The following is an 11,994-nucleotide window of genomic DNA, read 5'->3' on the forward strand; positions in this document are numbered from 1 at the left end:
GTGTGTGTGTGTGTGTGTGTGTGTGTGTGTGTGTGTGTGTGTGTGTGTGTGTGTGTGTGTGTGTGTGTGTGTGTGTGTGTGTGTGTGTGTGTGTGTGTGTGTGTGTGTGTGTGTGTGTGTGTGTGTGTGTGTGTGTGTGTGTGTGTGTGTGTGTGTGTGTGTGTGTGTGTGTGTGTGTAATTCGCGCAGGGGGGGAGAGTGCTTTGTGCTGCCCCCTGCTCTGTTTTATCTGAGAGAAAGATTTGCAAAAGTGCCCATGATTTACACAGCAGGGTTTGTGGGAGGCCGGGCACTCCGTGCAGAAACGGAGTTGAATAAACTGAAGCCTGGAAAAAAGAGACTTTCTCTCTCTTTCTCTCTCTCTCTCTCTCTCAAAGGAGAGATGCCTTCCTCCATCCACGCAGCCTACCTGCTCGGGACCAACCTGGCCCTGGTCCCAGGCTCTCTCGGGATTGCTGACCGGCCTCCTTTTCTCCCTTACCTGGGACCTGTTTGGCTTCCTCGGGTGCTCAGCTGCGCCGGAGCAGCTGGGGCCTTTCCTTCCTCCTACAGGGGAGGGCAGCAAAGGCACGCCGTTTGCCGTTGGTTTGACCCGTTTCCCAGCTTTTCCTTTGTGGAACTGAAGGGGCTCTTGTCATGACACACAGCAAAGCTCAAGGAGCAACATCCGCGCTCTCTCTCTCTCTCTCTTCCCCCCCCCCCCCGCCACGTCCTCCCAGATTGGGGGCAACATAGGAAGCCTGCTTCTGTTGTTTTCAGAGGTAAACAAGGAGAGAAAAAATTACAGGTGGGTCTAGGTTACAAAGAACTGTCAAACAAGGAATCGAAGGTCTGCTGTCACTCCTTTTCAGCCCTTCAGGCCGCTGTGGGTGAAGTAATGCAAGATGATGGGGGCGGGAGGCAACATTTTGCTTATTTCTCTTCAGTAAGTCAAAACCGTGGGAATGTTTTCACATCGGCTGATCTAATCCTAGTCTATGCACGAATGTACGGAGAAATGCATTCGATTAACCTTTCCAAAAGTCAGGCGTGGGGGAAGGGAACCCCTGGGCGGCTCCTTTGGAAAGGCAGGCAGCGGGGGGGGGGGACTCAGACGCACGCGCCCACCCACCCCCTCTCCGGGGGTCGTCTTCCAGAAGGGGGACAGTTGTGGCTCCGTCAGGCTGCACACCCCGAGCTCCCCCCTCTGCTCAGAGGCCAAGAGAGGTGCCCCCCCGCTCTCTCTCTGTACCTGTTGAACAGCCCCTCATCTTTACCCCGCAGCCCTGCGTCAGCCATGCCCGTCCCAGCACATAAAAGGTACAGCTGCAACCTGTACCCACAAAAGCCAAATGTTTATGGATCACAGAGAACATACAAGCTCAGGCCTCAAACCCAACAGGACCACAAAAGGGTCCAACTGTGAATCTCCTGCAGGTCCTGCCCTGGGAGGGGGGGGCGATGCCCTGGGAACGTGCAGGGGTGTGTTAGCATCTTTCCGGTGGCTTTTCTTTCCCTGAAATGGAACAGCTCGGAGAGTTGGTCAAAGGAGGAGGGAACAAAGGGGCTTCAAGTTGGGCACCCGAATCGCCGGGCAGAGGCAGCGGGAAGTGGGTGCAAATGCACACCCACCAAGGGAGAAGAAGCGTCGGCCTTCCTCTCTGCCTGGGCCCGGGTGAGAGTCAACTCTGTCGCGGTCGCGCTGTGGCTTTTTTTCACCCGCCGCCCCCAGAAGGCTAGCCTCGAGGGAAGGCCCGTCTCCCACCAAAGAGGCTCTCTTGAAGGGCGGTAGAGGTGGTCCAGGCATCCTTCACAGCACTGACATGTCATTCTTTCTCAAGTGGCCCGTGGTTACTGCGAGGGTGACCCACCGGCCATTTTCCACCAATCCTGCTCATGGTGGGTTCTCCATCGGTGGGTGAATTTTCAGCACGGAAGGTGAGCAATCTTAATTCATAGTAACAGCGTTGTGCATCCCCTTTTTTGTGTAAAGGAAAAACCGGGTCTCACAAGGCCTTTGAATATATAAAATGTCCTTTCTGGGGGGAGGGGGAACCCTTTTTGCCCTGGGTAGAGCTCAGGCAGAGCCCCTCAGACCAGCCCAGTAACAGAATGCAGCCTCTTAACGCTTTGATTGTTCTCTGAGTTGATAACAGAGGAATGGCTGAGTTGCATTTAAAGGCCAGCAGCGTTAACCATTTTGAATGACATGGCCACCATGAAAAGGGGGCCGTGGGGGACTCCTATCTCTTCCTGGTCTTTTGGTTTTTTTTGTTTTAAAGTTGATTTATCCAAAAAGAAATCGGGGTGGGGAGATGGGATTCCATTTGTTGCTGCTCAGGCTGGAAACAAGCAGGGTGGCTGGGATTATTTTGAATCCAAGGCCATTTCAGCATCAGTCTTGGAGCAGAACTGGGGGGTGGATGGGGGGGTGGGTGTGGGGGTGATTCCCAGCATGCTCGGCGGGCGTTTGTGCCGCTTCCTGAGCGGGACTGCCTCTCCTCGTGCATCCACCCCGCCCCTGCCAAAGTTGGCTTCCCCAGCTGCTGGCCGAAGGGAGGAAGCGCCTTCATCCCCTACCTGCCAGCTGTGCCCCCAGTCCTGGGGCTTGGAGGGAAAGCGCCTCCCTTCGGGTCTAGTGGAAGGATGATGGGCTGGAGAGCCCCCCACCCTCAAAGAACCGTCATCCAGGGTGCTTTCCTCAGAGCCCAAAGCTGCCTCTCCTCAGCCACCAAGTCTTTGGAGGAGGCCAGACGCTGCTGGGCGTCTCCCGGCCGCCTCCTGGGGGGCTCTGTGGGGTCGGTGACCAGGAAAGATGCCTTTAGGAAGCCTGGTTGGGAGCCACAGATTCTTCTGCCTGCTGTGCACAGGGAGCAAATGGGGTGGAGAGGAGAGCGGAGGCCTCTGGCCGGGGAGCCGGCCAAGAAGCCCAGGCAGCTGCGTTGTGGGGGGGGGTGGCTGGCCGGCTGGCCGGGGGAGGCAAGCCTTTGCCAAGAATGATCGAGCAAGGAAGTTTGGGGGAAGACGCAGAACTCTTCCTTGTAAAGCCCCAGTGACCATCTCGCGCCAGAGTGTGCTGCTACAGTGGGAACCAGCCCTGCTGTGGAAGTTTCTGGAAGTGCAGCAGGGAAGCATTTGCAACGAGGGGGGGGGGGGCTCCTGCTCAAACTCAAAATTTGCAAAATTGGCACGAAGCACTGCGTGAATTGGAGGCTGAGAGGGGAAATCGAGGCGGTAAATGGAGGCTGCACAGCCGACCGCAGGAGAACTCTTCCTCCCCGGCCCCGCCAACATCCGAGCTCAGAAAAGCGTTATGTTTCAGAACTTTGCTCACAGAGCCAAGGAGGCCCTGCCGGTCGGGGGATTCTGGGGACTGTAGTCCTCAAAGAACCTGTCCCAACCTTGTGGGAAATGGATAGAAGAGGGGTGAAAGTCCTGGCCTTCTGAGGCGGATTGGGCCCTTGGTGCTTAAGGTGACCTGTCTCTTTCCAGGGGACTGTGCCGCACTTCCGCTTGTCCGCTGGGGCTGAGGTTTCCCCCCGCTCTCCTTTATGATCCCGCTCTTCTTCCTCCACGCTGGGCTGGGACTTCGCTGGCTTGCACTTCCCTGACTATTAATTCTAATGCATGACATTGACCAGGTGATTCGAGTGCCCCCCCCCCCTTTTCCTCTGCTCCAAGGAGTGGGAGGGTGAGGGCAGGGACAGATTCTCTTCTTTGGATGCACAGAGTCCCTCAATAACACGTTGCTTGGTGTCTAACATAACCTTCAGGTGGCGTCTGCCTCCACCCTGTCGCCTGCCTGTCGGTTGGCGTTCTCCTGCTGCAGAAAAGCTGGTGGTCCTCCCGGGGAAAGAGGGTCGATCTCTTCAAGAGTGCAAAGGGTTTCCTTTCTCCTCCTCTCTGAGGGACAGAAAAGCAGCTGAACTTTGTCAGGCAGGGATGGAAGGCTGCCCTACTGGTTTAAACGTGGCCCACATTTTAATCTTGTGTCTGTCTGTGTGATTGTGAAGGAGAGGGAGAGAAAGCGCTAACATTTATGCAGCTGTGTTTCCATAACTGCCTGAAGATTTCAAGGTGGAGTTTATTTTCACCCTCTTTGCTGTTTTTTTGGGGGGACAGTCTCTTCCCCGGAAAAGGAGATAAGTAGGTTGTGCTGGTTTGCTGGCAAGGCTAAGAGCAAGGAGGAAGAGCAAAACGACACGGTCTCTGCAGGAATTGTCCTCGTGTCTTTTTATTTGCTTGCGTGCCACTTTTAATCTTGCTTTTCCTCCGACAAGCTCAAGGTGGCGTGAGCAGAGCTCCTTCATCCTTCACAACATCATCCTGAACGCAACCCTGTTGCATCCATTGAGAGTGAGTAAAGGGCACAACACTCTCCTGCCGGTATTCTGGCAGAAGGTGGCTCCGTGACCTTTACTCACCTACTCCTGAGTCCCACTCCTGCAGAAGAGCTGGTCCAGGATGGAGCCTTCTGGGCCACTTCGCCTCTCATGGTTTCCTCAAAAGAACCTGGGGGGGGGGGGGTTAGTAGCCCTGAGAGAGACCAGGAGGCCAGCAGGTCTCTGGACCAGAAAGGAGGCTGGAGCAGGACACCCCGCTCAGGCCGGAGGGAGGGACTCACCCGGTCGCCCTGCCCTGCTCCTGCCCAGATGCAAAGGATCCGGCCCTCTTCCCTTTTGTGGTTTTGTAAAATTCTTGAAGAGATTATCACTGTTTGGGGAAAAAAGAAAAGAAAAAAAAGAAAGAAAACCCACCCTGCATAGTATGTTAACATTTAACAAACGGAAATCAAGACGTGAATCTGAAAACATTTGCACCGGGTAATAAATCAAACCTGCTGAATGCTTCCAGACATCAGTTTCACTGTCGCCTCTCGTTCTGCACAGGTACAATTCTTGAAACGATGCAACCCTTCCAAAAAGGCTTCTTGCAGGATGCAGGCCTTGCTTTCTCAAGAGAACTTCTCTCCAGATTGGGCCCAAAATGCGCCCCTTCTCCTCCCCCCCCCCAATGAGTGTTCGTAACCGCCTGCCTGTCTACTCAGGGTTACTAATAAGCCTCAAGGCCTTCAGCCGGACTTACTTCCAGGCCAGGCGGCCTGTAATGAGGCTCCCAGCCTCTGCCAGGTAACCTGAGACAGATGCAGCTGAGCCAGAGACATCCTCAAGAAGACCCCACGAAGCCCCATTTCTTGTCTGGTCATTATCTTGTCCAATTTGGCAACGCTCCTGAGATGCTCCCTGAGACGGCATCATCCGTCTTCCCGACAGCACCTGATTGCCTCGGCTAAGAAACGCAGGCCCCTCGAACGAGGCTCCACCAAAGGAGTTTTTAGCTGCTGTGAAATAAATTGGGCTTTTCGGGCTGGTTGTGGAAACCCTTGATGCTTAATGAGGAAAACTCTTGGCCACGGAAAAGCTTGGCTCCCATCTCCAAAGGCTTCTCCTCGGGCAGGAGACCCATCGCTGGTGGACTTCATTTCCACGCAAATGTGGCAAGGATCTTGAGGCAGGCTGGAGGACGTGCCAGAGGAGGCTGATGCCATGTTGCCCCAGGTCGGAAGCTGGCACCCACACCCTGGCTCCGTGGGGCGGCTTCTGGGGACCCACCCTGGGTGCCCCTGGGAGTGCCCCCCTGCCAAGCCATCCCTCGGGAGGGTAAAGGGCTAGAGGAAGGTTTCAGCACCTTTGGGTGATGTTCTGGTGGGTCTTGTCGCTTCTCTGCAAACATGGCAAGAGCCTCTCCTAATTTCCAAGCAAACCACGTGGGCACATCCTTGACAAGAAGCCGATCGATAGACAGACTGACCGACGGACAGACAAATACATAGACAGAGGTTCCCCTATCAAGGACCAGACATGAGATCAGAAAGATCATGCCCCCCCACAAAGGAATGAATGGAGGGAAGGATTGAGGGATGGACCCCATAATCAGTAGCTAACTTGCTCTGAAATCATGTACAGTCATTTCCTTCCTTCCTTCCTTCCTTCCTTCCTTCCTTCCTTCCTTCCTTCCTTCCTTCCTTCCTTCCTTCCTTCCTTCCTTCCTTCCTTCCTTCCCTCCCGCCCTCCCTCCCTCCCTCCTTCCTTCCTTCCTTCCTTCCTTCCTTCCTTCCTTCCTTCCTTCCTTCCTTCCTTCCTTCCTTCCTTCCTTCCTTCCTTCCTTCCTTCCTTCCTTCCTTCCTTCCTTCCTTCCTATAGCTCCCCAGGTGTGAACCTTCGCCTCCAAGCCTTTGGAGGGAAAAAGGTGTGAACCAATCGATCAATACACGTTGATGCCCAGCCTCGGAAGCCTCTGGTCCTTCTCCATTGTCACCTTCAGTTGTCGGTTTGATGGACGAGGCCCCACTGAGCCAGGCCGGCCCATCTTGGGTTGCCCTGCAAGCGGCAAAAGGCCAGCCCCCGCCTCAGGTGCTCCTGGCCTTCAAGTCCTCTGGGTTCACACCTCCATTCTTCACCATCACTCTCCAGCCTCCGCCGATGCTTTAGAACAGGAGCTATTCTGAAAGTAAGGAAAACACCCTTCAAAGTGTTTTGTTTTTTTAAATTTTGAGAGGGGGGCAAATCAGAGCGGTCCACACATGCTGTGGCTTTCTGTCACCCTCTCAGTCATGACAGATGGGTTACCTTGGCAAATGCAAAAGATTTTAGGGGGGGGGACACAAAGCGTAGCAAGGAGGCAAATGGGGGTGAGGGGGTGTGTGTGGCACTTGGTCTCCGAATCTGACGGTGTCGCATCAGAAAGATGGAAGATCCAGCTGAAAGGAAATGTGAGAGAGGGCGAGAGGCCACCGCAGGGCATCCTTCACCTGTGGAAAACCCCAGTTTTGCTACTGGTGTTACTTACGTATCTGCAAGGCGTCATATGCTACATGAGTGATGTAAACCACAAGGGTAAGTCAGGCCCCCTCCAAGTAAAAGCATTTTTAGCAGGTATTTACCCTTTAGCTAAGTAAAAGGAAAATCTCACAAGCATGTTGAACTCCTTTGAAGACTGGGAAGAAGATAGGTGTTGGCGATGCTACAAGCACTAGCCAATCAGTACTACACCCCAGCTGATTCTGTTTTAACCACAGACAGAGCAGCTGCAGGAATGTTTTGTTTCACTTCTCAGAAGGGCCCCAGACAGAAATGAAAATGAGACTGAATATGAGAGAATGATGCCACCACTGTGTTTACTATTAACAAAATGTTTTTTCCTCCTTTTTGATACTAAATTGAATGTTTATTGGTTGTTATTGTTACAAGGTTTCTTATTATTGCATCGCATTGCATTGTATCAGTTTGTTTTTCCTAGCTGCTTTGAACTTCTCTTGAAGGAAAAGTGAAATAGACTGAAATCAGCCCCACTTTCAAATGCAAACCTGGGCCTCAGGATTTGATGTGGTTGCTGGCTTGTTGTTGTTGTTGTTTTAATGCCCTCCCAGCGAGAGAGGCTGGCAGTGCCAATCCAGCCCGCCTCTTGCCTCCAGAGACGCCATCTCAAGGCCTTTCTTAGAAACGAGGATTAATTCAAATGGGGTAGACTTCATGGCCAATGAAACAGGGCGCAAGATCAGGGGATGGGTCCCTTCCCCGTTAAAACGGATCGCTCTCGGTCCCTGCCTGGCCCTTTCCATCCCACTTAAAGTCTGGATGCAGGAAACGATGAATCTAATCTGCCTGCCAGCTCCCGAATATCCTCTGCTACTGAACACAGTCCTCTGGTGCAGTTTGGACCTCTCGTCTGCGCGATTCGAGAAGCTCTCTTCAGGCCAAAGGGAGGGCACCTCAAGTATCTCCTGGTGGGTTTGGTCTTTCCTGGAACTGGATCTGTGCAAGCCACAAGTTGCCTTCTCATTCCTTGGCTCCACGGCGTCACCCTCATCCCTTGCTTAACCCCTCACCCCACACCCACCCTGGCTTCTGGCACCCGGTGGCTTTATGGGTTCTCCATACCCCAAAGGTTGGGAAGACCCCAAACTCATGGGAAGACCCCAAACCCGCAATCTCTGGGCTGACTATAAATCCAGAAGGACAGGTATGTGCCGTGCATGAAGTGCCGGGTGGTTAGAAGGAGGAGGAGGAGGAGCGGGAAGGCCGGGTGATGCACCAGCTGTTTGGTTACTCATCCCTCTTGTTATGGAGCGCCGTCTCTACCCGGAGGAATATCTTCGCCGTTGTACCGTCAACAGTCTCTAAACAAACCCATGAGCCCAGCACGCAAACGAGGAACCCAGCTGCTCCGAGGCTTTGCTTCCCCCTGAATGTTTTCTAATCCTGACACCTGCAAGCCATTTCGGCAGGATTTACAATTGGACAAGAAGGATGAGGGCTCCGTGGGGCCGGGTTCGTGGTGTTTGGATTGCAAATGATGGGAGAGAGAAAAAATGTTGTTATCGGATGTTGCCCCTATTTGACGTTGGGTGCCCTCTAACCCAAGAGGGCCCGGGAATCGTTTGTCACTTCAGAGCCGGGGGGGGAGGGTTACAGTTGGGGAAGTGGTGGCAGTAGAAGAGGGTATGGTCACAGTGGCCATGCCAGCCCCTCCCCCCCGAGCGCTATATCAGGGATTCCCCCGTTTTCCTACAGTGAGCACACTCTGGGTGGATGAGTGAGAGGGACCCCAGAACTGTCAGGGCTCTCTGCACAGAGAGCAGGTGAGAAACTGCTACTAATGTAAATAACTTCTCCTTTTGCAAAATTTTAGTTGTGTCAGCAAACATCAGGGCTGCTCAAATGTTGCGTCCTGTAACATAAAGATGCTTAACCAAGGCAAGATTGTAGCCAGGTTGTCAAAACGGAAGCAAGCTCAAATCCAGTCCTAAAAGAGGCCTCGAAAGAGCCACCTCCTCAGTGTGTCTTGATGTGGGTTTTAAATGGTGTTGCAGATCGTCCCCCACCTGGAGGTGGGTTGACTGAAAAAAGGAAGCCACAGCCCTGCCTTTGCTAGATCTGAGCAGGGCTGCTGGTGAAGAGTGAGGGGGGGGGGAGAGGGGCTTTTGGGGGAGGGGGGCTACTCTGGTCAGGAATTGGAGGGCAAGCGACAACTGACCCCTCCTTGGTCCTGAGAGCTGGGGATGAAGGATGAGGTAGAAAGACTGTCATGAATCCACATGGGGTCTCTTTGGGCACTTTGACTTTGGGCACCCCCAGCAGTGCTAAACCCAGCACCCACCCCCCCCCAGCCAGGCGTCCTCTTAATCACAAAGGCCTTCGACACCCAACGAAGGATGGATCACGGGTGGACAAGAGGGCTCCTTTTGAACTCTGCCTCCACCTTTCAGGACAGGCTGGGCCAGAAGGCTGGCGGTCTTCCCACCCCGTCGGCACCTAGTCAGGTCAGCAAATGGCCAGGAAGGGGGGGGGGAGAAAAACCCTCCTTCCCTTTCCCCAGAGGAGAGGGGATCTGGGAGACGGTGCTCCTCCCTCTCCAACCTGAGGTGGCAGCCAGCCGTGAGAAAGAGCCACCTTGCCCTCCCTTGGCCACCGCCTGTCCTCCAGCAGCTGGCACAGAAACACCGAGGGGCGCCCTTGTGGCCCTGGATGTGCAAACTGGGGAGCCGGGTTCACGCTTAAAAAGTTCTTCCCTTTCGTGCCATTGGTTCTATCATCTTTCACTTGAGAGGCCTTTCCATTCCCAGGGGAGACGTTTCGTCCCCAGTGAGAAGAATCCAAACAGCTCTTTGGATCGGTCCAATTTACATTCATCATCATCCTCTTAGAACTGGAGAGCTGGAAAAGGGGACCTTATGGATCATCAAGGCCAGACTCCGTCAAGGAGGCCCCATGGGGGAATCGAACTCCCAACGTCGGGCTTTGCAACTATCCTCAGTCTTCTCTTCTCCATGCTAAACAGGCCCAGTTCTTTCAGTTTTTCCTCCTGGCCTGGTTTCCAACCCCCTGATCATCATCCTTGTTGCCCTCCTCGGAACTTGTATCAATTTGTCAGCATCCTTCTTGAAGTGTGGGGTCCAGGATGAGGCCTAACCAGTGCTAAATAGAGGGGAAGAAGTTCCTTGCAGGGTTTTGGAGCCTAGACTTCTGGTAATGCAGCCCAGAATTGCATTTGCCCTTTTTGCAGCCACGTCCCATAGTTGGCTCATGTTCAGTTTGTGATCTACGATGATTTCAAGGTCCTTCTCGCTCCATAGTATTGCTGAGTAGTAATGTATCGGCCCAGCATGATATATGTATTATATGTATTGTACCCCAAGTCACTTCAAATGTACTTAGAGATGTGTCATGTCAGTTAGGGAGATGTCTAAAAAGGAGATGACTCAAAGAGAGGCAAAGTCCAAAGAGGTCTCTTTGAATGTCACAACCCCCTCCCTGCATATGCCACAGGGTGGTCATCTCAGAGAAGGCCACCCACAGCACTGCCTGGGCTGGGTAACCAGGCCGGCTCCCGTTCACACCAAAAGGAACAGGACAGCTTGTAAAAAGGGAGCAGGATGCGTCCAATGGAAAACACATGGGGTTGCCAGGGAATAAGGCGAACCAAACCACACCGCAAGTGGACCCAGGAGGGAGCTGCCTGCCCGGCCGATGATGGCCCTCTCACACCACCCAGTGAGTTTCACAGCCACACAGGGATTTGAACCGGGGACCTTGCCCGGCGCTGTAAAGGCTGCCCCACCCTGGCTCAGGGCTTCAGGCTGGGTTGGAGCTCCCTGGGATCTCTTCCGGTGGCCTCCTCTCCAGTCACGCACCAGGCCTGACCCAGCTCTACTTCCAAATTCACACACAACCGGGCGGGCGGGGGGGGGGGGAAGAGAGAGAGAAAGGACAAACTCCCTTTCCATTACAAACATCCCAGCTGTTTTGTTCACGGAGCTGTAGAGGCCAGGTTAGCCATTTTTGGGGAGCGAGGTGCTATCAGGAATGTTCTCCTGAACCCCAAAGAAAACAGTCACCCTCCCTCCTTCACCCACCCATCCATGTGGCCCCCCCGCACCCCACCCCGCAAGCCCTGGCAGTCAGCAGGATCACTTCCTGCAAACCCGAGGGATGGGTGGCCACATTCCTCTGCGCCTCTCACGCGCCACTCCTCGTGCCAAAAATGAAAGAGAGGGGAGCAGCTTCTTTACCAAGATTGTCCTTATCCCTCTTGTTGCTCAAATAGGAGGCGATGGGTTTTGTTTTTTAAGTCATCTTTTGGGAGCAGGAGGAGGGAGCATTTGGCTTCCTCAAGCTTCAACATCCAGATGTGCACACCTGAAAATGCACGCTGCTCTCCAAGGCGCCTGGCCCACTGCGACTTTTCTGTTTTTCCTTTACCGAAGGGCTTCTTCTGAGCCCTCCAAGAAGGAAGAAGGAAAGAAACAGAGCATGTGAAGAGAGGACGCCGCTCACGTCAAAAGGGAGTGAGGGGCTGCCGAAGGGTCTTCCAAGCGGATGGCTGGCCGGCTCCTTGGGAGGGGATCAGGACCCTGCTCTCCAGGTTCAGAAGCATCAGGGCCTCCGAAAGCCCCCTCTCTGGACGATCACAGCAGGAGGACGTTCTCTGCAAAGGGATTATGGGAGGTGTAGTTTAAAAATGATTCCAAAATCTAAGAGGGAGCAAAAGAGATTTTGAAAGCCCCCCCCTTGAGGAAAGAGTCGTAGCCTGTCCTTCTTCGTGGCTCTCCTCGGGTGGCCTCTGTGGAGCTGCCACTCCTCCGCTCTGCCCCGGGACAGGTGGGTCCCCTGAGCCGGCCATGGGGGCGCCTTGCAGTGCCAAAGCGTTTCAGCTGGGCAGGGGATCAGCCGAGTCTGTTCAGAGGGGATCTTGTGGGGTGCAGAACTCCCTAACGGCAGCCCCCACCCCCACCCCGGGGGCAACCATGGGCAGAAGAGGTGGGGGCTCCGTCTTGGGGCCACCGTGGGGTGACTTTGGAGCAGCCAGACCTTTGCCGGCTCCCGGCCTTCTTCGTTCACAGCAGCCGCAGCTGTCGGCCCGCCGTGCGAGGGGGTGCGTGAAGCCCCCGAAGACGTTGTGCAGATGCGAGGGGAGGGAAGGAGAGCAATAATATTTTTAAAAGGCTGTCAGGGG

Source organism: Pogona vitticeps, chromosome 12 (assembly GCF_051106095.1).
Source record: "Pogona vitticeps strain Pit_001003342236 chromosome 12, PviZW2.1, whole genome shotgun sequence".
Lineage (NCBI taxonomy): Eukaryota > Metazoa > Chordata > Lepidosauria > Squamata > Agamidae > Pogona > Pogona vitticeps.